Below are 20648 nucleotides of genomic sequence, written 5' to 3'. Positions count from 1 at the left end.
GTTCTTCCACTCAAACTCTGTTAGCTGGCGAAGGAAGGACAGCACTCTGGGGTTCATGGTGGCTGATTTTCTTTTGACCAACTGTCCGGTCTTGCGACTAACTCCAGTCCGTGCCGTACATTTGCTCCCATCTTCAGGATTGATTCTCATGAAGAATCTGCATAAAAATGAGAAAGAAAGAAAACAAAAAACATATTAAGTGCAATTTTAGTTCATATAAATGCAGTCTGGAAGAGTGATTTAACAAAACTGGGGTATGATTCCACTATTTCTGTTAATTTGCTAAAGGATTACAATATATTTCATCCCTGCGAACTCAGAAGATGTAAAAAATCTGAGAACTAAAATCAGACCAGCATAGATGTTCCCAGCATATGTTGTTTTGGTGCTTGTTTAGCTGGTGAACCAGCATTGAATGCTAGTCTAGCATGCTGGTCCAGGATGGGATGCTAGTCTAGCATTCCATCACCAGCATCCAGGCACGTGCAGAGGGGGGTGCAGAGGGTGCTTGAGACCCTGCCCCTTTTGTCCGAAGTGCCCAAAGTGCCCTTTTTCTGGTCGTTCGTCAGATTTTACCATACAAAACTGTTATAATGTGATACAAATCGGGCACTAGGACCATGCGGAGGCAGCCTCAAGCTGAAGGCTATTTTCCCTTAGACCCGCCTACACGCTCACTGATTGGCTCTGCCACATCATACTAACGTGTGATTGGTTGTCCTTGCTGTCGCTCTACCTTGTAGCCATGGAGATGAGAGACTGGTGTTTTCCCTGCAGACAGGAGTCTGCGTTCATCTGCCTGTAAGTTTTTTTTCTGCCTGCTTCATGTCAGCTGCATGGATTTTAATATCAGAGCTTTTGTTTACGTGCGTTTGAGTCCGTGGCTAGTGTGTGTGGAGCAGAGTCAGGTAGCTGCATGTCTGGGACAGAAAATGAGACATGAGAGAGAGTTCTCCTGAAGAGTTGCAGAAACTCAAAGAATCATGGATGTGTCTCACTCTAGATTCTCCGGGTCATAACTTCTGAATTACTAATCGAGTAAAAATACTTCAAACGGATTCTAAAAGTACATAAAATGAGCTTTCCATCGAGGTATTACATGATGTAATTCATGTTACTCCAAAAATCGCTATTAGAAGGAAACCAGCTTTGCAGCATCACAGAAAGAAACGGAGCGAACCGCGACGGGAGAGCGAGAACCGAAAGGAGGAGATGATCTGATTATCTTCATCAGCAGCTTTTATAAAGTTATGGAAACGTCACAAATAAAATCCACCTGGTTGGTCAGGTGTCCCAGAAGGCTGTTTCTGTAAATGGTGACATGAGGAGGGACAGATTAAAGTCACACTGGTTTTTATTTGAACACTCAACTGTTTACTAAATGATTCAGCTTCATTCCAGCATTATTTAAACGTACAATAAATATTTGTTTAGCTGAAAATAAAATGTTATCAGTGCAGAATTTTATTAGTTGACTTTTTGTAATGAAATGTTTAGATTTAACCTTTTATCTGCTTATTGATCTTCATAATGCTGGTAGAAATGTAGCTACAGCTGTGAAGTAGCCCATGAGTGTTATTTTATGATACCTAGTATTTATTTTACTGTATCCCGTTCTCTGGACCAGAGCGTAGACCTGTGGTCACAGACAGGCTGCATTCATTAAACTGGTTAACATGAGGTCAGGGGTCACACTGTTTTCTGAGTGTTTGCAACACAGTTCTGAGTTTAAATACCAGTAGTTCTTTTGACATAGTTTGCTCAAGTCATTTTGAAGTTCCTGTTTAGTAATAAATGTAAAGAAAATTCAAATATGTTTTTTTTATTTAAGCTGCAGTTTTACAGACTTTAATAAACATAAACACAAATACAAACCAGACACTGAAAGCTGAGGTTGTTCTGAAAAAAGGAGCAGAGTTACAAATATTTTACACTTTTATTACAGTTTTAAAGCCATAAAACAAAAAAAATACTTGTTATATTTATGGCCATAAGAGGGTTAAACGTGATAAATTTTCCACCTCCCACAAAGAGATGGTAAAAGTGAATGTGAGCATAATTATTTACGTTTTATTACTTTATTATGTATTTTTTATTATTGACTATTACTCCAAAGAGTTCAGATGAAGGCAACTGGACTTCTTTGGTTTCTTTAAAACATTTCACTTCTCCTCTGAGGAGCTTTGTCAGTTCTAACTGGAATATGGGAGAGTCAAGCTCATAAGCTGTAGCTGTCTGTTGTTATTTAAAGAGCAGAAACTACTCTGAGTACCCTGCCTCTCCATCTCCTGATGAGTCGTTAGCCTCTATTGATGGTGAGTCATCGTGTTGATTAGATGCAGGAAGATGTGACCTAGACTGAAACTGAATGAGATTCAAAAAAAAGTTCTAATCTTTTAAACAATGCTGTTGGTCCTCTTGGTCCTTGTTCTGGTTTTCTAAAACCCGGTGTTAAAAACCTTGGTGTGTTTTTAGATGGTTCTTTTAATCTTTACAGACAGGTGAGTGCAGTGGTCCAATCAGGTTTTTATCATTTAAGGCAGATAGCAAAGGTGAAGCCATACCTTCCTGCTAATGTCCTTGAAGAATGTCATCCACCTGTTCGTGTCTTGCCGATTGGACTACTGCAACTCCCTGTATTCTGGCCTGGACCAGTCCTCCCCACACCGACTTCAGCTGGTCCAAAATGCAGCAGCTCGCTTGCTGACTGGAACCAGCAAGTGGGATCACATAACCCCGGTTCGGGCCTCTCTCCATTGGCTTCCTGTCTCTTACAGGATCCGTTTCAAAATTTTACTTTTTGTTTTTAAATCCCTTCATGGCCTGGCCCCAGTTTACATCTCTGAGCTGCTGTCCGCTTACGTCCCTGCCAGAACCATGAGGTCCAGCTCTCAAGCTCTTTTAACAGTTCCAAACACCCGCCACAAGACTCGTGGCGACAGAGCGTTCTCTGTGGTTGGGCCCAAACTGTGGAACAAGCTACCTCTCAACATCAGGACCACACAGAATCTAGAGCATTTTAAATCCCTTCTTAAGACGCAATTTTTTGATTTGGCTTTTAATGCAGGTTGACTTGAGCATCTTAATAGTTTTTAACAGTTTTTATCATAGATTGTGACTGTTGTGTGCTCATCTTATTTTAGGTTTTTATTGTTGATCTGTTGTATCTTGAGTTGTTTTACCTTGTACAGCGCTTTGGTGTAGCTTTGCTGCTGTAAATGCGCTCTGTAAGTAAAATTGACGTTGACCTTGACCAAAGCTGCATTATTGGTTCGGGAAAGGTGAAATCTAAGCCCCGCCCCTATTTAAAGTGGGGTTTTCAAGTTTTTACATAGATAGCTTCTTTTACTCCTCTCTCAGACCATCTATCTTCTCTGTCCAGAATGTGGACTTTGTCATCTTCAAAGTTGTGTCCCTTGTCCTTCAGGTGAAGGTGGACTGCAGAGTTTTGACCTGAAGAGGTGGCTCTCCTGTGTTGTGTTATGTTCTTGTGTAATTGTTGTTTAGTTTCTCTAATGTAAACATCTGGACAGTGCTCCTACACTGGACTGCCTAAACAACGCCACTGAGCTTCTGTTTGGGTGTTTTGTCTTCTGGATGGACCAGGTTCTGTCTGAGGGTGTTGTTGGGTTTAAAGTTTACCGGGATGTTGTGTTTGGAGAAGATTCTTCTAAGTTTCTCTGAGACTCCTGCCACGTATGTGATGATGTAAACTTTGTGTAAAGGGTGTTGTTGTTAGGTTGGTAGCAGAGCTCTCATGTTTAGTGTTAAGTTCAGTGAGAACATGGAACGGGATCAAGAATTTTCTACTGACAGGAAAAAGATCTCAGCTAACATAGCTGTAGATCACACTGGATAAGTCGCTGTGGGTGCATTTATTTTACATTTATTTTACTACCTCTTACTAGAGCTGTCTTTAGTAGGTGCAACATATCTTTGGTTGTACACATGTGCAATAGCAATAAATGATCTTGATTTCTGTTAAATGTACTTCCTGAATGAGTGACCTTTTCAGGCTAAAATAACAAAATGACAAATACAGACAGAAGGACGACTTCTTTCTTCTTTTATAATGCGTTGCATCACCACCTGGTATCAGAACAGGACTCAGTATTGGAAGATAATCAAAAATCAAACAACTTGGACTCGGATCAGGGGCAAAAATGTGGTTGTAACATCTCTAGATATAAGTCAGCTTTAAAAACTAAAACTATTATTTATGAACTAACATTAACACTAATGACACTAATTTATATATTTTTATTATGTTGTTTGAATCCAAGGGTCTCATTATCTGAATTTTCTAACTTATTGGATTGCTCTATAAGTGCCCCCTTTTTTACTTTGAGCGCCCGCCCCGTCAAAGGTCTCTGCACTGCCCTGCCAGCATCCCATGCAACATATACTGGTAACCAGCAATGCTGGGGTTTTTTTCAGCATGGTCAGTGGTGATTTTGCTTGATTTGACAAAAATTAAGCTGCAACCTTGAAACAACAGCTATACGTGCTGCGAGCAGCGTTCTGCAGCATCCTGACAGTTTTTGGGCATGCTGTCTCCATGACTGTGATCAAAATGATAATGTAACAAGCCTTCCCCAAACGAAGGAACGGTGCAGACTCCTATGGGAGTCATTAACGAAGTTGCACTTTCAGCTAAATAGCGCAATAGGAGAAAAACAAACAAAAACACCTTTAAGTGTAAGGTGAATCCAGCAAGACCAGACACATAATCTAAAATAAATATATACGACAGGCACTAATCAAAGAATGCCTAAATGAAAATATTGTTTTTAAGTTAACCCCGTAAGGGACAAAATTTTTAAAACTGACTCATACATTTTTGAACGTAAAAAAAAAAAAAAAAAAAAAAAAAATTCATTACCCCCCCTCCAATAAGAAAAAGAAAAACACAGTCCTCAAACCGTGAAATAGAAAGCGGAGGCGTCAGTATATTTGCGTTTTGTTTTTTTTTTTCTTTTCTTTTCCCTTTTTCCCCCTTCCCTCACTTAGTTATCGTCTCAATGTAAGTTTTGGCCTCATCTGGAGAGGTAAAGTCCCGTGTGACCCCATCATGTGTAATCCGCAGCCGGGCTGGGTGGAGCAGGCCGAACCGAACCCCCTCTATTCCAGTGCAACGGGGGGGGGTCCCTTTTTTTTTTGTCTCCTTTTTTTTTTTTTTTTTTTTTCCCTTGCGGAGGGGGGTGCCTACTTACTTCTGTACTAAATGATTGATCACATGTCCTGTCATATACAAGCCTCACCAAGTTCTTCAGTTAGATTTTTAAGTTGGAACGTCAAAGGCCTTAACAACCCGGTGAAACGTTCTAAAATATTTTCACACTTGAAGCGTCTAAATCCAGATATAGTATTTTTACAAGAAACACATCTGCAAGATACACATCATTGCAAGCTCAGATACTCATGGATTGGGGAAACTTTTCATTCAACCTTTAATTCTAAAGCCAGGGGGGTAGCTATTTTAATTAGTAATAAAATTGATTTCACGGTTTCCAAAACAATTGTGGATAAAAATGGTAGATTTCTTATAATTGCTGGTAAATTATTTCACACTCCTGTTTTGCTGGTCAATGTTTATGCTCCAAACTTTGACAATCCTGAATTTACAAACAATCTATTTAGCACTCTCCCTTTTCTTGACACCCACTGCTTAATTCTTGCTGGTGACCTGAACTGTGTAATGAACCCGACACTAGACCGCTCCTCACCTCGTGTCCTCACTCAGTCCTCCATGTCCAAATCAATCTCTGACTTCATCTCACAGAATGGGTATGTAGACCCTTGGAGGACACTTAATCCACGAACTAAAAAGTTTTCCTTTTTCTCTCAAGTACACCAATCTTATTCCCGTATAGATTATTTTTTTGCTGATGGTTCTCTGATGCGGAAAGTTACATCGTCTGATTACCATCCAATTGTTATATCGGACCACGCTCCGCTAACCCTCGATATAAACTTCACTGGTAGACCTCGCTCCTGCCCTTCTTGGAGGTTCAATACTCTCTTACTATCCGATGATCCATTCAACCTGTTCATCCGTTCAGCAATCGATGACTTCCTTGTCTTTAATAAAAGTGATTCAACCTCTTCTTCACTATTATGGGAAACACTGAAAGCATATCTGCGTGGCCAGATTATTTCTTATTCTGCTAATTTTAACAAAAACGCCAGGGCCAAGGTAGCGGAAATTTCAGCAAAAATTCAAGACGTGGACAACCAAAATGCCATTAATCCATCACAGGTGCTACTGAAACAACGACAGGATTTACAAACTGAACTTGATCTCCTTACAACAGCTGACGCGGAAAGTCTTTTGATTCGATCTCGTGCTATCTACTACGAGCATGGTGAGAAACCAAGTAGACTTCTAGCACACCAATTGAAACGTAGGGCCAGCTCTCGTACAATTTCACAAGTTAAGGACAAATCTGGCGATCTGGTTTCTGACCCTGTCTCTATCAACAGGATTTTTAAGAGATTTTATTGCAATCTCTACAGCTCCGAATCACAGTCAGTTTCAGATGAGATGCTTGCCTTCCTCCAAAATTCTGACCTTTCCACAGTAAATAAATCAGTTTCTGATAAGCTTGACGCTCCTATTAAATTAGAGGAAATTCTTTTCTCAATCAACTGTATGCAGAGCGGTAAGGCCCCAGGCTCTGATGGTTTTCCAGCTGACTTTTTCAAAAAATTTAAAGACAAACTAGCCCCTCTCCTTCTTGATGTATATAATGAATCACTACGAAACGGCCGGTTGCCCCCTACTTTAACGCAGGCATCTATTTCAGTTTTATTGAAGAAAGGCAAAGACCCCACAACATGTGAATCCTACAGGCCCCTATCTCTCCTAAACGTAGATTTTAAGATTTTGGCAAAACTACTTGCAATTCGACTTGAAGCCGTTCTTCCACAGATTATCTCACAGGAACAGAACGGATTTATAAAAGGCCGTCAGCTGTTTTTTAACACACGTACATTGCTAAGTACAATTTTTTCTGCTCACTCTCCCTCATCTCCTGAGGTGATAATTTCTTTGGATGCAGAGAAGGCCTTTGATCGGGTTGAATGGGATTATCTTTTTGCTGTACTGATGAGGTTTGGATTTGGAGAAAGGTTTGTGTCCTGGATCAAACTTCTTTATACATCCCCTCAGGCCAACTCATTACCAACTCAGTCCATTCTGATTACTTTCCACTAGGCCGTGGCACTCGACAAGGGTGTCCTCTTTCTCCCCTTCTTTTTGCATTAGCCATAGAGCCTCTTTCTGCTGCTCTGAGATCCCTCTCTTCCTTTCATGGAATTATCCGTGCAGGTGTTGAACTTAAGGTATCCCTGTACGCAGATGACCTTCTTCTGTTTGTAGCTGACCCCTTGTGTAGTTTCCCCCCGATTTTATCTGTCTTGGAAAAATTTAGCTCTTTTTCTGGTTATAAAATAAATTTGCTTAAGAGTGAATGTTACCCTGTGAACTCTTTAGCGTTAACACTGGAGCCGTCTGACATTCCTTTTAAGCTCAGCCCCTCGGGGTTTAGGTACTTGGGGATTAATATTACACGAACTTTACCTTTATTGTTTTCTGAGAATTTTGCCCCCCTGGTCTCACAATTTACGTTAGATTTCCAGAGGTGGAACTCCCTCCCACTGTCATTAATTGGCAGGATTAATATTATCAAAATGAATGTGCTACCCAGATTTCTCTTTCTATGTCAGTGTATCCCTTTATTTTTGCCCATGCAGTTTTTTAAGTCTCTGGACTGGATGGTTTCTTCTTTTTTGTGGAAGGGAAGAGCCCCTAGACTTAGGCTTTCTTTATTACAACAGTTTACTTCTAATGGGGGTCTTTCCCTACCAAATTTTTTAATGTACTACTGGTCTTCGCATATTCATAAGCTGACCTACTGGTTAAATTTGCCTGATCTGATTTGGTGTAAACTTGAAATTCAATCTATTTCTTCACATTTTTCACCCGCCTCTCTTATCTATTCATCACTACCTGTTAAAATATCTTCTGTTGCTTCGAATCCCGTAGTGATCTCTACACTTAAGATATGGTTTCAGTTCAGGTCGCATTTTAAATTCATATCCCCCTCTGCCAGATTACCATTGTTAAGGAATCATCTATTTTCCCCTGCCACCACCAGCGCCGCCTACTTGATGTGGCACGAAAGAGGCATAAAGTCCATGAGAGCCCTTTACAGAGATGATGTCTTTCTTAGTTTCTCAGAGCTATCCTCAAAGTTTAACCTACCTTCCACTCACTTGTTTCTCTATTTTCAAATTAAACACTGTGTCTCATCACTGTTTCCAAATTTCCCGATTCTCCCCACTGATCCTCCATGGGTTGACCTCCTGCTTGCTAGGCCTAATCAAAAATCACCTTTATCAAGTATATATTGTATGCTTATGGCAACTGAATCTAACTCACCAGGTAAAATCAGAACTGCCTGGGAGCGTGAATTAGGTCTTGAACTGTGTGAATCATGGTGGGATAAGGTGAATCTCATCATGCGTTCAAGTACACCATGTGCTAGGCTACAGCTTATACAATTTAAAGTGATAAACAGAGTCCATTTCTCAAAATCTCGTTTATCTAAGATGTTTCCTTCAATCATAGACCAATGTGACAGGTGTCACATCTCCCCTTGTAATTTAAGCCATATGTTTTTTTTCTGTCCGAGTTTGAACAAGTTTTGGAGTGATTTCTTTTCTGTACTTTCGGGGGTTTTTGGAACACAAATCCGAGAGGACGCTCTAATAGCCATTTTTGGAGTTCCGATGACACCTCTTAATATAACTCCCCAGCAAAATGAGATCTTGGCCTTTTGCTCCCTCCTTGCTAGACGGTGTATTTTACTTCTTTGGAAATCTCCCACGCCTCCATCTACATTGCAATGGCTTAACACTGTCCGGACATTTTTGAAGGTGGATAAGATCTCACTCACAGTGAAGGGTAGTTCAGCAAAATTTATCCACAAGTGGACAACCTTTCTGGAATATCTCAAATCTTTTCCTTAATGCGAAGCAACTTGCCCATCCTGCGACTATATTGAAAAGAATCCGACACTTATTCCTTTCTTTTTTTTTAGGTAGACATTGGATTTAAGCACCCCCCTTACCCCTTATATTTATCTATTTATTTTTATTTTTTTAATTTATTATTATTTTTTTTTCTCTTTTTTCTGTCTTCTGTTTGATAAGTTAAAGTTAAAAAATATTGTGAAAGAAATATCTGAGAAAATATGTCATTTAAGTTGTATACAATGCAATGTATGTAAGTCTATATGTGTTCTTGATAAACAAATTAATAAAAAAAAAAAAAAAAAAAGATAATGTAACAAGCCACAACAAAGATAGTTTATGAACAAGAGTAATTCACCTCCTTTCTCTGAAAATTGATTCTTAGAAAGAGCGACCCCCCCCCCCCCCCCCCCCCCCCACACACACACACACACTCAATATGCATGTATGATATATGACTGTTTTTTGTTATTTCACAGTGCCTTTTAAAAAAAAAGATTCTTACCGTTGAATAAACTCCAGTGTTGCACATGCAGGCTCCTGGTATTCCACATTGAAAGCATAGAAGCTTGCCATCAACACAGAAAGTGCATCCGCAAAACCCAGGTCCTCATCTAAAATGTAGGCCCCCTTTCCCTCGATGGTCACCATCCACTTGGTTGCCTCAAGGTATGTGGTTCCTATGAGACAAAACATATACACTTCAAAATCGAACATACCAATCTTTGCAACAACAGTGTTTCGCTAAATGCAAAATAAGATGCCTGGCCTGCAGAATTCATTTATTTTTGTTTTTATATGTTAAAACGATGTAAAGTATTTGAGATTTAGATATATATATATATAGCCTATATTTGTGCACTTCCACTAACCGTAATCATAGTTTGAAAAGAATTTAAATATCATGAAACATTACAATTTTTTTTTTACACTGCCAGCTCCTTCCTGTCTGGCTGGATTTTAACACTAAGCAGTGCACAAAGTTGTGATTTAACAGTTATTGAAAGGTTGAATATGGAACATCTAGTGTTTACAAGTGGTATCGCAACAACAGAACAAATTTTCTAGCTGATTCTGGGCTAAGAATCAGCTGCTTGACTTGGAGAGTCCACCATTTTACATAGCCTCACCTTGCCGAACGAACATTTTAAAACATAATATTTTACAGCAACGGAGCTCTCTAGCAGCTGGTAGATGTGTCGTAACCATAAAAATAAATTTGTGGTTATTATTTTTTTAAATATAGCTTCTAAAGAAAAAAAAAGTACATTCATTCTGCACACCTCTAAACGCCCCATGGTATATATATATATATATATATATATATATATATATATATATATATATATATATATATATATATATATATATATATATATATATGTGTATATTTTTTTTTAAATATAGCTTTTTATTAAAATGTTACATATTCAACCTTTAAATTCAGAGTTCAAAAACTGATTCAGCTTCAAAATATCTGGGCATCAACTGCTGTTATTAGTGACATTTTAGCATGAAAATAAAGCGGAACATGTCTGGATATCGGCCATGAAAACTGGTCCAAAAAAATTGGCAGTACAACCTGGCCATCGGTTGACCGTAGGGATGGGTACCAAATTTGTTACTTTTTAAGGTACCGACCGAATTCCACAGTACCGACTGAGCACCGATTCACTTCATTTGAAACGGTACCTCGTTTCGGTACCCGTCTTTCACAACGAGAACTTGCCTAGACAGCTGCGCATGCGCAAGAGCGTTATGTCATCGGTCGCTGCGAGCGATTTATAAACAGAGCAGCATGGTAGAAAGAAATAATGCTAAAGCTTGGGTCCACTTCACTAAATGTGATGGGAAACTGGGTGATGATGAAACTAGCGACAACGATCTAAGTGAGACATCCTCATCTTAATCTGCTCCGGTAGGTAAATAAAATGTAAGATAACGTTAGCTTGATATGTTAGCTTCCGTTTCACTAATGGTGCGTTCGCTTTCTCCTCGGAACTCTGAAATTCCGACTAGAAGAACTTGAACACGCACTAAAGTTTGACTTCACTTTACTAAATGCGACGGGTGATTGGGTGAAGATGAAACCAGTGAGAACGATTTAAAGAGCAGGTCAATTGTGCCTCGGAGTCCTTCTCCACCCACGTATCAATTTAAAAAAATGCAACATTAGTAGGCGTTGCCTGGAGGACCGAGAGGGCGGAGCCGTGGCAGTGACGAAGACGATGGCTAACTAGACGATGCTAGCTCCCTTCACTAGGGATGGGTACTGAATTCGGTACTTTTTAAGGTACCGACCGAATTCCATAGTACCGACCGAGCACCGATTCACGTCATTTAAAATGGTGCCTCGTTTCGGTACCCGTCCATCATAACAAGAACTTGCCAAGACAGCTGCGCATGCGCAAGAGCGATTTGTCGCCGCTTGCTGTGAACCAGTTGTAAACAGAGCAGCATGGTAGAGAGAACGCAGGCTAAAGCTTGGGTCCACTTCACTAAATGTGATGGGTAACTGGATGATGAAACCAGCGACAACTATCTAAGTGAGACATCCTCATCTTAATCTGCTCCGGTAGGTAAATATAATTAGCTTGATATGGTAGCTTCCGTTTCGCTAATGGTGCTTTCGCTTTCTCCTCGGAACTCCGAATTTCCGACTAGAACAACATGAACGCGCTCTAAAGTTTGGCTTCACTTTACTAAATGTGACGGGTGCAGACGAAACCAGTGACGATCTAAGTGTGAGGCATTGTTTTAATCTGCTCCAGCAGCTAAGTAAACTGTTTAAGATATCGTTAGCTTGATATGTTAGCTTCCATTGCTACCATTGTTATCAGCTAATGGTGCGTTCGCTTTCTCCTCGGAAATTCTAACTTCCCAGTAGGAAAAATCGAATGAAAAAAGATGGCAAAAGGAATGAAGATACACAGTAAATTTAATTCACAGTAAAGATGTTTGCTTCAGTTTAATTATCAGCTTATAAAACTACAAGGGCAATGTTAAAATACAAACAGTTGTATGTTATTTATCGTGATATTTATCAAATATTGTTATATATTGAGAAAAATATATATTTAATTATAAAAGAGAATTAAAATAATTAACACTCAAAAGTATCGAAAATTGGTACCGTTAAGTACCGGTATCGATTCCTAGGTACCGGGAATTAGTACCGGCTCGATTCAAATGTCAAAGGTACCCATCCCTACCCTTCACTCTGAGCAGTTATTAGAAGTGGAGGACGTTTCTCCCCCTCCTTACCCAGACACTCGAGAAGAAAGGGACCTAGTCTATTTGGAGGAGACAAGCGGACCTGAGCCTTATTGTTTTGAGCTTGTGAGTTGCCTGAAACTAGCGGAACCGACCCAACAGAACCAGCTCTGAATGGTAATTAGCCATTAGCCATAGCATTGGATTAGCTGCAGGGTTTGGCTCCACGGCCCTGAAAAGCTAGTATTCAGCATGTTTTAGAGGTTTATCTGCTTCAACACACCTGGTTTTAATCAGCAACAAATAGCTGAGCTGCTTAACAGCTAATCTAACCTGTTAAAGCAGGAAAATCCACTGAAACGTGCTGGATAGCAGTTCTCCAGGAGCCCTGGACTCAAGTTAGTCTGCTGCAGAGAAAGTTATGAAAATAATAATATTTTTTTTATTGTGTTACAGATATACAAGGTGTCACAATGCTTTATAGAAACACAACTAAATGTATCCTTGTTGTCATGAATGTATTTCTTGTTGAATAGTGTAGAGTAATAGAATCTAACTGAGCCTATTGAGCTGAACAATTGTTGTCATATGTAATTATATTTCCAGAGCTACTGAGAATTATTTTAACCCTTTGATGCATAATGGTCACTACAGTGGACAGGTACTTAAAATTGTTATTTATTTATTTTTGCTATTAAGCACAGCTGTTGAAGACTTTATTGCATTTGAACCTCTCCATCTGTACTTCAGTAAGTCAAGCCAACATTTTTCATGTTCAGATTGCATACTGTCCACTGAGGTGGACATGTAATAAATTATTTGTAAATTAAATTTTACAAAAAATATGTAAATATGAAATTAGTTTCATTCACACCTAAAGATGAATGAAAAAAATTGTTTAAAAAATCATGGTTGACGATTTCATAATTCATGCATCAAAGGGTTAATAGACAATCAAATTGATGTTATGTTAGTTGAACTGTGAACCCAAACATGATTGGCTATGCCAATAGAGTGAAGCATTTGTTTAAGTCTGTAAGACTTTATGCTGTGATGTGACGAGAAGGGTCGATGCCAACTCGCTAACAGTCCTGTTGTTTACAGGCTGGGTTTTTTTTTTTTCCTTGGGTTTGATCCCGACTCCTATGATCACTCACTTGGAACGAGAACTGGATTTCTTCCTGACGAGGGAGATGGCGAGCCTTAACCACTGAACGAACCAGGACATCTCAAGTAACTGAAGAGCAGACTGCTCTCTTCTGTGAACAATCTCAACGGTGCGGTAGGAAAAAATCGCACCACCGGACTCTGACTTTCACCCCAAGCGTGGGGATTTGACTTGACGCCGGCTGACTTGTGACTCATATGATCAAATCTCATACCGAGCATTTTACTATTGTCGATTGTTTTCATCTGTTTTTGTGTGTTATCTTTATGTGTTATATTTCCCATTATTATTAAAATTTAGTATATAAACCGTTTCATGCTATACCCGTGACTCCAGTCATTCTTAAACAACCTCCAATTCTCCCCGAACCTAATTATTGGCCCATTTGTTTATTTTTTCTTTTAATTATCTTATTGTATCCTGTAATCCGGTTACATAAAACAGATGAAAACAATCGACAATAGTAAAATGCTCGGTATGAGATTTGATCATATGAGTCACAAGTCAGCCGGCGTCAAGTCAAATCCCCACGGTTGGGGTGAAAGTCAGAGTCCGGTGGTGCGATTTTTTCCTACCGCACCGTTGAGATTGTTCACAGAAGAGAGCAGTCTGCTCTTCAGTTACTTGAGATGTCCTGGTTCGTTCAGTGGTTAAGGCTCGCCATCTCCCTCGTCAGGAAGAAATCCAGTTCTCGTTCCAAGTGAGTGATCATAGGAGTCGGGATCAAACCCAAGGAAAAAAAAAACCCAGCCTGTAAACAACAGGACTGTTAGCGAGTTGGCATCGACCCTTCTCGTCACATCACAGCATAAAGTCTTACAGACTTAAACAAATGCTTCACTCTATTGGCATAGCCAATCATGTTTGGGTTCACAGTTCAACTAACATAACATCAATTTGATTGTCTATTAAAATAATTCTCAGTAGCTCTGGAAATATAATTACATATGACAACAATTGTTCAGCTCAATAGGCTCAGTTAGATTCTATTACTCTACACTATTCAACAAGAAATACATTCATGACAACAAGGATACATTTAGTTGTGTTTCTATACAGCATTGTGACACCTTGTATATCTGTAACACAATAAATAAATAAATAAATAAATAAATAAAATGTTCTATAACAAAATTCAACAAAATATAAATTCTGGTCCTTTGGTCCACCTTTGTAAAATAATTCCTCCCTAATCAGTTAGCTTTTATTTATTTTTATTTATCTATTTTTTTTATTATTAAATGTTTGGTTAAGGGACGCATTGCTAATTCTATGGTGTTAGCTATAACGCCCCTGAGGACCTTGTACATCTAGGCCGTACCACCATTAACTGGCGGTTTGAGCCGTTAACTCCTGGGAATCCCATATGCCCTACCGCCGTTAACTGGCGGTTTGAGCCGTTAACTCCTATATGCCCTACCACCGTTAACTGGTAGTTTGAGATGTTAACTCCTGGGATCTAACGTCTAGCAGCCCACTGCTGTCACCTCGGTTGCTGTAATTAGCTTTTTGAATTTAATAATTTACTGAATTTAATCTCATTCACTCACCAACGCGCTCCAACGGTTCCCTCCTACAGAGGATTGGTTCACTCTGTCGTCTCCACACAAATCTATAAGAATGGAATTAATTTGATAAGCTATTTAAGTTTCCTTTTTTTTTTTAAGTTGCATCGTTAGCTTTTTCTCTTCTTTTTTCTTTACTCACCGCGTTGGTTCCAAGTTCCTAGCTCTTATTAGAAGGAGTCAAGTCCGCCTCTCCCTCTATCTATGCGGCACCCAAATCAGGGTTCTTCATGGCCTCGACCGTTGTTTTTTTTTCTCTCTCTCTCTCTCTCTCTAACCGCTCAGTCTTTGCTTTCTGTATCTGCGTGCTGCACAGCCGTTTGTCTCTCCTCTCGCTCAGCTGCGTCGCACGGTTTTATTTCGCGGAGGCGGGACTTATTTCTCTCAGCCAATGAAATTTCAGATTCCCACCTGGACCAATAGTATACAGCTTTCCTCTTCTGTTTCTGTTAGGGATGTTCAAGATTCTTGTTTTAACCGATGTTTAATATTAAACTCGTTATTTTAGTTATTCACCCTTCCAATAATTCATTATGAAATTATCTATTAGTTAATTAGATATCTATTAATTAGTATTGTTAATTTCCTTAATTTATATTTTATATTTTATCTAAATTGAGGATGGATCATATTAGTAAGCCAATTAGTTAATACCTCATTAAGGTTCTAGCTTCTGGGTTACATCCTCCCCCATTAAATATCATGCACGTCCCTGTGCATTGTTTCTACGGGGTACACAACTTCTTGAGTAAGAGAGTCAATAAAAGCTTTATTAAGTCCTTGGAAAAGGGACCTAACTACGGTCACTAGTGGATTGCCCAATTGAGAGTAAGTTAGTCTTTGAGGAGGCTGACTACTTCGTTCAGATCTCCTGACATACATCTCTGGTTGCACAGTATCATGCTCATCCGTTTCGGTTTGATTCTCAACTGAGACAGGACGAAGTGAGCTCTCTGTTTCCGACAGAGCTGATGAGCTATTCTCTAAGACTTTGGTCTTTTCAGATGTATGTGTCTGATCGTGTATGATGGGTTCAAAACTTACATCACGTTGCTGCGACTTTAGGACACCATCCAATTGAGGTAGGTTTGTGTTAGTTTCATCCCCCGTTTCTACGTCAGGTAAGTATACTTCGTTTTTTTTCGTTTTTTCAGGTAAGTATGTTGCTGCTTCTTTCACTCTTTCAGGTAAGAATGTTTCGGTGTTGATGCCTTTGTCAAGTAAGGACAATTCAGCATTTTCATTACCAGCTAAGGTTGGTTCCTTGCGATCCCCTGTGTGTAAGGATAGTGTGTTTTGTTGTTGAATATTATTTACCGGTCCTGAATCTGCTATGAGTTCCCTATTTGGCAAGGTGACCGCTATTTGATAGGATGGTCGGTTTAGCACTTGTGGAAGATCAGAGTAATAAAACTCATCTACCTCTTCGTCAAGTGGCTCATCTGGGTCAGGTTCTAAGGCTGAACTCTGTCTTGTACGAGGTCTGCTAGGTTTCGTAACGCGTTCTGTTTCATTTTCTAATGAAGAGAGAAAACCACAAGGCAGTAAAAGATCTCTGTGGAGTGTTCTGTTGGGTCCTTCTCCGTTCTCTGGTTTTACAGTGTATACTGGCAAGTTTTCCATCTGTTTGAGAACTATATACACTGTTTGCTCCCATTTGTCTGCTAATTTATGCTTTTCTCTTAAGCGAAGATTTCGGACTAAAACACGATCTCCCACACCTAGTGTGGACTCACGAATGTTTCTGTCAAACCGTTCTTTGTTCTTCCTCGCTGTTTTTTGAGAGTTTTTTATGACAATGTCATAACTCTGTTCCAGATGACTCTTCAGTTCTTTAACATACTGAGAATGAGTTATAGAGGGCTTGTTCAAATGCGGTAACCCAAAGGCAATATCTATAGGCAACCGAGGCTGCCTACCGAACATTAGCTCGTAGGGAGAGTATCCCGTCACGTCATTTTTTGTACAATTGTACGAGTGAGTAAGTGGTTTTACAAAATCGCGCCAGTGATGTTTCTCAGTGGCTTGTAAAGTTCCCAACATGCTGAGTAATGTACGATTGTACCGTTCAACGGGGTTGCCACGAGGGTGATAAGGGCTCGTTCTGACTTTACGGATACCAAGTAAAGAACAAAGTTCCTTGATTGTACGTGATTCGAAATCCCGTCCCTGATCACTATGAAGACGCTCAGGAAACCCGTAGTGGACTAAAAAATGTTCCCACAGGTTCTTCGCGACGGTGGTGGCTTTCTGATCTTTGGTTGGGATGGACACTGCATACTTTGTAAAATGGTCTGTAATCACTAAGACATCTTTAGTGTTCTTACTGTCTGGTTCTATGGAGAGAAAATCCATGCAAACTAACTCCATAGGTCTGGTGGTGGTAATACTCACCATTGGAGCAGCTTTGTCAGGGAGGGCCTTCCGACGGATACATCTTTCGCAAGTTTTAACTTTGATTTCGATATCACTAGCCATTCTTGGCCAGTAAAAACGGGACCGAATGAGATCTGTCGTACGTTCAACCCCAAGATGCCCCATATCATCATGTAGGCTTTGCATGACTGTTGAACGTAATGAATCAGGCAAGACTAACTGCAATGATGTCTCTGGTCCTAATTGGCGTCTCCGGTACAGTAAATCATTTTGAAACTCAAACCGTTTCCACTCTCTCAAAAGGTTAAGAACCACCGGGGGTTCTGCAATAGTATCAGTTGGCGGTTTATTGTCAGTCATAAGCAGCTGAATGACTCGGCCAATGGTTGGATCTTTCCTCTGCAAGGAGACAAGGTCAGCATGGTTATACTTGGGCACAGCAAAGAAACTGTCACTATTGTCTTCCAACTGGAATAGGTCTGGAATGGCCGCTGCAGACATGGCAAGTGACTGAACTAAACCACAAGGAGAATCAGTCTCATCCAAGACCATGTGCTTTTGGCATGTTGCCTTCACTGCTTCGGCTTGAAGTTGAAGCTCGACTTCTTTGACAGAGGATAAAAGATGAGATCGGAACTCATCTAGTCGTTGGCATTCCTCAGTGAATTTTGAGTTGTCTTCAGGTTTATCATGCAGCCTCCTAGACAGGCCATCCGCGTCAACGTTCTGTGTACCTGCACGGTATCTGATGTCAAAATTATAGGTGGACAACGCAGCTAGCCAACGATAGCTCGTTGCATCGAGTTTTGCCGTTGTTAAGAGGTAAGTTAACGGATTATTATCAGTAATGACAGTGAATGTGTTCCCATACAAATAGTCATGAAACTTATCTGTTATGGCCCACTTTAAGGCTAGAAACTCCAACTTGTGCGCAGGGTACCTAGTTTCACTAGAGCTTAAACCGCGACTTGCATAAGCGATTACCTGTGTGACACCGTTTTGCACTTGGTATAGCGCTGCACCGAGTCCGGTCGTACTAGCATCTGTGTGTACTAGATATGGGAGTTTTGCGTCAGCGTAGCCAAGAACTGGCGAAGTGGTAAGTTTTTCAATAATAGTTTGAAAGGACTTCTCACAGTCTTGGCTCCAACGATTCCCAAAGGGTTCTTTGGGGTTCAAGTACTTTGATCTACATGGTGGTGTTTTAAAGTTTTTCCGTTTGGGTGGATAACCAGCCGTGAGAGATGTTAGTGGCTTGACAATATTTGAGTAATCTTTAACGAAGCGTCGGTAATAACCGGTAAATCCTAAGAAAGATTGGAGTTCCTTCAAAGTCTGAGGCTTCGGCCATGTTTTGAGTGCTTCCACCTTATCTGGATCGGTTTTTATGCCATCTCGAGATACTATATGTCCAAGATAACGCACAGATGTCTGGAAAAAACGACACTTATCTGGTGATAGCTTGAGTCCGTATTCTCTAAGCCGTTCAAGAACGTGAGAAAGTCTGGTTTCGTGTTCTTCCAAGGAGTTGGAAAAGACGATCAAGTCGTCTAGGAAAACTAACACTTCCTTCAGATTAATGTCCTTCATACACTTTTCCATAACCCGTTGGAAAGTGCTTGGAGCATTTGTTATTCCTTGTGGCATACGGTTAAATTCATAAAACCCAAACGGGCAAACAAAAGCAGTTTTAGGTTTATCCTTTTCACACATCTCTATTTGATAGTAACCTGACTTGAGGTCCATCACAGAAAACCACTGTGATCCAGCGAGAGCAGAAAAGGACTCCTCCAAGTTAGGCAGGGCATATGCGTCGCGAATGGTTTGCAGATTAAGCTTTCTATAGTCTATACATAGACGTACCTCACCATTCTTTTTCCGAACTACCACTATTGGTGAGGCAAATGGAGACTCCGACTCTCTTATTATACCGGTTTCCAAGAGGGCTTCCAAATGTTTTCTCACGGCTTCATAATCATGTGGATGGATCGGCCGAGATTTCTGTTTGAATGGGGTCTCGTCTTTTAAGTTGATGTGATGTCTTATCTGTTGTGTATGACCAAAATCAAGATCGTGGTGCGAAAACACATCGGAGTAAGTGTTAAGTTTGTTGGTGATCCTCCCTTTCCATTCTTCGGACAAGGGCGAAGTACCGAAGTCAAAACTGAGAGGAGGGTTTGAAGGTGAAGTCTGTTGCTGCGAACTACACGCCGCAAGTACTTTCTGATCACTTTTGTCAGGTTCTGGATATGGCATAACACGATCGGCTTTAACTAACTCAGCGATCACACAGTTAGTGGGTAATGTGATGTCATGGTTAGTTTCGTTTCTTAGTACAACAGGTACTTTGTATGGACCATGTGAAGGTAAGGAAATGAGGCAACAGTCTACAATTATACCCCCTGGTAGAGAACCATTGGTGGGTTGTTCAATGAGTGCATAAGGCTCATGCTTGTTTTGGCTGGGTTGCATAAACCCTTCTAGTAACAGTTTTTTATTTGCAGGGAGAACTTCTTGGGTTCTCCCTCGAAGCTTCACCACACCAACTCGTCCATCTTTGCTTTGTTTTTTTCTGACTGCTAAGGCTTTTAGCACGTGTTGGTACCCATAAGAGAGTGCCTTGGAATCAGGTAAGTTATTGGCAGACAATTGCTCATACAAAGGATCGAGTGTGTTTGTGCCAATGAGTAGTGGTGTATCAGAGTTTGAGCTTATATCCGGAACCACTAACGCAAGGGTAGGTAACTCAAGTCCAGACTGATCGAGCTCTTTTGGAAATGTGACACTTATCTCTATGTATCCTAAATAAGGAACTGCTTGACCGTTTGCGCCCTCGACTTCTAACAGATTACTGATGGGTTTAATTGAGAGGTCAGGTAAGTGTTCTTGGTAAAAAGAATTGGCAATGGTGGTTACCTGGGACCCTGAATCCAGTAAACAATTACATTCAACACTGTTAACTGAGACTGTAGCTGTGCATCGCCCACCCACTAATCTTTTGGGAAGTTTTGGCACTGAATGAGCATGAACTGGCTTGCAAAAAAGTCTCTCTGTCCTTTCCTTAGAGGGACTTGGTTCTACTTTAGCACCTATCTGTCCCACGATAGGAGCTTCTACCGGTTTAAAGGAAGAGACTGAGCAATTGGCTTTGACATCTCCCACTCGCGCTGCTTCTGTCTAAGAGCAAGTCTTTTAGTTGCAACTAGTGCTGGATTTGGCTCGTTGCTACAGCTAGAAGCTATGTGCCCATCTTCTCCGCACTTAAAACAGTATCCAGGCTTTGGTCTGGG

At 40.3% G+C, this 20648-nt stretch overlaps 1 long non-coding RNA gene across 2 annotated transcripts in view; it reads left to right on the top strand.

Moving 5' to 3' along the window:
* Window positions 1-739: 739 nt before the first annotated feature.
* LOC139069625 (uncharacterized) overlaps window positions 740-20648 on the top strand; it is a 28572-nt gene continuing 8663 nt past the window's right edge. For both annotated transcript variants that reach the window (XR_011520310.1, XR_011520309.1), the window contains exon 1: window positions 740-801. This is a non-coding gene — a long non-coding RNA (uncharacterized lncRNA). The remainder of the gene's footprint in view (window positions 802-20648) is intronic.

Source organism: Nothobranchius furzeri, chromosome 4, assembly GCF_043380555.1.
Source record: "Nothobranchius furzeri strain GRZ-AD chromosome 4, NfurGRZ-RIMD1, whole genome shotgun sequence".
Lineage (NCBI taxonomy): Eukaryota > Metazoa > Chordata > Actinopteri > Cyprinodontiformes > Nothobranchiidae > Nothobranchius > Nothobranchius furzeri.
This window is presented reverse-complemented; position numbering and strand designations above follow the sequence as displayed.